Raw genomic sequence first — 6,319 nt, 5'->3', positions numbered from 1 at the left:
CCGCATCAGAACATCAGTGCGGCATATGTAACTCTATAACAGTATATATATATGCATATACAAAAATTGATGATAAAGTACAAATATAATATAATGCATGATTGGAATTATATATCTATTATATACATATAAATTAAATAGTAATAAAATTAAATTAATGACATCAATAACAAATACATATGGCGACATGATTAAGAGTACCGAACATGATTGCAATCAAGTGTGATTAAAAAGCATTACTTATGATCTGAATCAAAAAATAATAAATATATGGATAAATAATTAATTAAACTAATATGTGTGATAGTGCAAGTAAAAACTAAAAAAGTTCATAAAATTCATAAAAGCTGAGAAGGAGGCGTGTAACATATATAGTGACTAATAATCACGCCCTAGTGCAATGGAAGAAGGGGGAAAAAAAGGTGAAACTAAAAGTGGACCTCTAATAAAAAGGGGGCCACTATAATTGTGTATTATCATATCATCGCCAATGGTGTCAATGTAGGGGACAGCGCTAGTGTCGACACAAAGGTAAATATGTATGGCTGATGCCAAAGGAGGTGAAGTGCAAGCGAAATGCTGGGTGCAAAAAGGAAGACAAATGAAGAGTGGGGACATGTGTAGAAGGAAAACCAGCCAATATATATAATGGCTATGTCCATAAGTCAGTCCCACAGACGTAGCACACAAAAGAAAAGAAGCAATAGTAGCATCATGTTGGGAATAATCCATTCTTGAGGGAGTCAGATAGACATAAGAGCGCTGGGTATCCATCAATTGGGGGGCTAAAGAGAGAAGGAAGAAAAAGTAATCAATAATAAAATGTGAAAATATGGAAGACTCATAAGGATACGAATCAATCAGATTATATATAGACCACAGTTAAAAGAAACGGAATAAGGTCCACAGTAGTGGGCCCAGCGGTTAAAGAAAAGAAGAGAAGCCCAGATTCTCATTAAGGCCCCTAGGGCGCAATGTCCCAAGGGTCCATATCCAGCGGCTCTCTTTTTGAGCAAGCCGCTTGGATGTGTTGCCTGCACGTAGATCTACCTGGATGCAGTCTATGCCTCTGACTCTGAGACATCTTGGATTACATGAGTGAAATTCCTTGAAATGCCTAGGGATGGGTTTTAAGGTCTCAATCTCCTTCACCTCCTGTGCATTAATAATACCTCTCACGTGCTCCCGCACACGGACCCTCAACTCACGGGTCGTCAAACCAACGTATATCTTGGGACATGGGCACACCGCGTAGTAGACGATCCGTGTGCTGGAGCACAAATCTGGGCTTCTCTTCTTTTCTTTAACCGCTGGGCCCACTACTGTGGACCTTATTCCGTTTCTTTTAACTGTGGTCTATATATAATCTGATTGATTCGTATCCTTATGAGTCTTCCATATTTTCACATTTTATTATTGATTACTTTTTCTTCCTTCTCTCTTTAGCCCCCCAATTGATGGATACCCAGCGCTCTTATGTCTATCTGACTCCCTCAAGAATGGATTATTCCCAACATGATGCTACTATTGCTTCTTTTCTTTTGTGTGCTACGTCTGTGGGACTGACTTATGGACATAGCCATTATATATATTGGCTGGTTTTCCTTCTACACATGTCCCCACTCTTCATTTGTCTTCCTTTTTTGCACCCAGCATTTCGCTTGCACTTCACCTCCTTTGGCATCAGCCATACATATTTACCTTTGTGTCGACACTAGCGCTGTCCCCTACATTGACACCATTGGCGATGATATGATAATACACAATTATAGTGGCCCCCTTTTTATTAGAGGTCCACTTTTAGTTTCACCTTTTTTTCCCCCTTCTTCCATTGCACTAGGGCGTGATTATTAGTCACTATATATGTTACACGCCTCCTTCTCAGCTTTTATGAATTTTATGAACTTTTTTAGTTTTTTACTTGCACTATCACACATATTAGTTTAATTAATTATTTATCCATATATTTATTATTTTTTGATTCAGATCATAAGTAATGCTTTTTAATCACACTTGATTGCAATCATGTTCGGTACTCTTAATCATGTCGCCATATGTATTTGTTATTGATGTCATTAATTTAATTTTATTACTATTTAATTTATATGTATATAATAGATATATAATTCCAATCATGCATTATATTATATTTGTACTTTATCATCAATTTTTGTATATGCATATATATATACTGTTATAGAGTTACATATGCCGCACTGATGTTCTGATGCGGCACATTTATAGTAACATCTATCGATATGTCCTGGTTACTGACTTTAAAACTGAAGGGTTATTCCCTGGGTTATCCGCTGGTCTTTCCATGCTCCTCCCCCTTTGTCATGTGTGCGCGCGTCATCCTGGGTGCTGCCTCCGGCGCCTCTCACCCGTGCGTCCTTACGTCAAAGCCGCCCGATCATGTGACTTTATCACATGGTGTAGGCGTGCCGGCGGGACGCCGGCTGTGGGGCGGCCGGATGCGGAACACCAGGATTACTGCGCGCCCTCGTAACATGTACACCTGGGGGACGAGTAAGTATTCATTTTCATTGGCTAAGAGAGCCTATTTAAACCCGGTTCACAGTGATGGCGCTACCCCCTGACGAAGGCACGCCGAAACGCGCGTTGGGGTAGCGCCACCCTGGGTCTCTTCGCACACGGTTTATTCAGGTGAGCTCTGGTCCCCCCTGCCCCCCGCTGGTTGTGTGGTCATCTGTGTCCACCTGCACCTTGCCCTTCATGCTACATACTTCTACCTTATGCGTTCGCAATTGTTCCCAGTGGGGGTGCAGGAGCTGACCCCGCTCCACCCGATATTATATGGTTTCATCATCTATCCACTTATTTCATGGGTTGGGCACTGTACCCAAGACTCTTCTTTCCCATGTTAGACATGATTGTACATTAGATCTCTTTATGTTCATATCCGTGTGTTTTTCCTCCCAGGGTGGCGCTCTTTTTGTTCTCCGCTCTCATCACCTTGCTTCACGGCATCTCATGCATTAATCCACTTTCTTTCTTTTTCTGTTATTTTAACATATTGTAATAAAATGTATATATTTTTGGTAATATGAGCTCTCTCTTCATTTGTTTCTCCTATATATTGATAAGATAATATACAATCATTAACCTGGCCCTAGAGTTGGGATAACAAGACAATTTTGGTGGGATTGGCCAGCAATATAGGACAAATGGAAAAGGGCAACAGTCTCCATCAAATAAGTTTTTAGCCATTTTAGGATGCCAGATCCTTGGTTCCCCTGTTAGCGGCTTAAGGTCCTATTGTGAGGGATACAAACGCTCATTCCCGATAATTAGTCCATGTAATTGAGCAGCCCATCAGCTGATGAACAAGAAAAGGCTCCTTTGTCAGCTAATTGGCATATTTCATCAGGTTGAAAGATGACCAATAATCAGGGGTGTGCTGACGATCATCTATAGAAGAGAATGAGGGAGGAACGACTGCGGTGGCAATCATTCCTCTCTCATTCAAAGTTTGCATCTGCCAGTGTAATCAGGCCAGGGCAAATGTGCGCCAATGGATCATTATCATCAAACTTCCACCCTTATTCCCCTCTACCCATGGAAATAAACATGCACACTCTCAACATATCTATTCATGTATGTTTATGGGAGAGCCCAGTGAGACAGCTCTCTAATGTGTATGACTGACTTTAACGTTCCCTACTAATCACAAAAATGTACATCACAGTTGGGTGCTGGTTCAAAAAGATTACCCATTTCAGCCCCTTATTAGACAGCCTGAAGTCCACTGAAGGACCCTAGGACCTTTGGCTCAGGATTAGTGTTGGGCAAGCATGCTCGGCTGGACACCATTCTCAACCTACAACCATGCATGGTCTTGTCTCATAATAGCCGTACCTTGGTGGCGGCTTTGGAGCTCGGCAAGCTCACACACATACCATGCCTAGCCCACGTGTTCAACTTAGTGGTTCAGCGGTTTCTCAAAACCTATCCCAATTTGCCTGAGCTACTAGTGAAGGTGTGCACCGTTTGTGCCCATTTCTGAAAGTCCGCCAGTCTACCAACACTGCAGCAGCGCTTGGAATTGCCAGCTCACCGACTGTTGTGAGACGTGAGCACGTGCTGGAACTCCACGTTCCACATGTCGGCCAGGCTTTGTAAGCAGCAGTGGGCAGTAATAGAATACCAGATGCAACATGGTCGTCGCCTTTCCAATTATCTTCCGCTCTTCACAAGCGACGAGTAGGCATGGATGTCTGACCTCTGTGAGGTTTTACGAAACTTTGAGGAATCAAAACAGATGGTGAGTGGCGATGCCGCTATTTTCAGCGTAACCATCCCACGTCTGTGTCTACTGAAATGCTCGCTGCTCACAATGAAGGTGGACGCTTTGCATGTGAAAGAGGTGGAAATGGGGGAAGACAGTACACAGGGTGTACCTTCAGTTCATCTTCTCAGCACGAATTGGATGATGACGATGAGGAGGAGGAGCAGGAGACGGTTGCCTCCACTACAGAGGGTAGAACCCATAGCAGGTTTATTCCATCTATTCAGCGTGGATGGGCCGAAGAGGATGATGAGATTGAGAGTCATCATCCAGATGAGGACAGCGAAGTCTTGTCTGTTGGGACTCTGGCACACATGGCTGACTTTATGTTATGCAGTCTTTCCCGTGACCTTCGCGTTATATGCATTTTGGCCAGCACCGATTACTGGTTGTTCACCCTTCTCCACCCCCACTACAAAGAGAACTTCTCATCTCTCATTCCTGTGGTGGAGAGGACTAGCAAAATGGTGCAATACCAGAAGGTCCTTGTGGAAAAATTGCTCCCAAAATTTCCAGCTGACAACGCTGGCAGCAGAGTACGTAGTTCCATGGGCAACCGAGAAGGAGAAACTAGGGGAATACACAGCAGTTCCAACAGAGGCAGGGCAACACTCTCCAAGGCCTGGGACAGTTTCATGACACCCCGCCAGCACCCTCCCCCTGATGCGCAGCCTAGTGTCACAAGGAGGGAAAAGTTTTGGAAGATGGTCAAGGAGTACCTACCAGACCGTGTCAGCATCCTCAGTGATCCCTCTGTGCCTTAAAACTATTGAGTGTCAAAGCTGGACACGTGGCATGAACTGGCGCTCTACGCCTTGGAGGTGCTGGCCTGCCCTGCCGCCAGCGTTTTGTCAGAGCAGGTATTTAGTGCTGCCGGGGGCATAATAACTGATAAGCGCATCCGCCTTTCAACTGAAAATGCTGACAGGTTGACTCTTATCAAAATGAACAAGGCCCCTGACTTCTCTACTCCTCCAGAGGAAAGCGGCTGAACATAAAGGCACTTTAAATGTGGTTTTTATGGTGTATTGAATACACTGTATTCCCATGGACCCCTTCCACCACAAAAAAGGATATATGGTTCAATCTTCCTTTTCTCCTTTTCTCTTTCGTTCTCCTCCATCATATCAACATGCTTATTAGGCTGCCCTCGCTCCTAGATGATAGATGATAGTCTATGTTCGTTCGTGACGCCAATTGCAGCGTGCACAGGGTATTATCACAGGGCCCTTCCAAGATGTTATAACTCACGTCTCAGGTTGGGAATGCCAGAGTGGTGTAATGTCTCTGTATGGTAGTGGTAATTGTGTCAACGGTGTCTCCTACCTGGGCACAGCTGGACTCCTGGCTCACTTGCAAAAATGAGTGTAGTGATAGGAGGAGTAATAGAGGGATTTTGCAGCAGTAATTGAGATCCAGACCTTGGGTACAGTTCAAACTCGTCTTTACTGAGGGTAACTTTCATCCAAGCAAGGTACAGCTTTAGTCTTAGGTCCCAGCAGGCTTTCAGCAATGGTTGGCAGGAAATTATCTTCTGCTTTATCAACCTGGAGCTTGCAGGAAAGGACTTCTGCTTTGTAGCTCTAAACATGTGGCAGGAATTTGGTTTCTGCACTTTCTATCTTCTGATGTACAGATCCTTCTAAATAAATTAGCATATTGTGATAAAGTTCATTATTTTCTGTAATGAACTGATAAACATTAGACTTTCATATATTTTAGATTCATTACACACAACTGAAGTAGTTCAAGCCTTTTATTGTTTTAATATTGATGATTTTGGCATACAGCTCATGAAAACCCAAAATTCCTATCTAAAAAAATAGCATATCATGAAAAGGTTCTCTAAACAAGCTATTAACCTAATCATCTGAATCAACTAATTAACTCTAAACACCTGCAAAAGATTCCTGAGGCTTTTAAAAACTCCCAGCCTGGTTCATTACTCAAAACTGCAATCATGGGTAAGACTGCCGATCTGACTGCTGTCCAGAAGGCCATCATTGACAC

This window comes from Bufo gargarizans, chromosome 1, assembly GCF_014858855.1.
Source record: "Bufo gargarizans isolate SCDJY-AF-19 chromosome 1, ASM1485885v1, whole genome shotgun sequence".
NCBI lineage: Eukaryota > Metazoa > Chordata > Amphibia > Anura > Bufonidae > Bufo > Bufo gargarizans.
Note: the sequence above shows the minus strand (reverse complement) of the source record.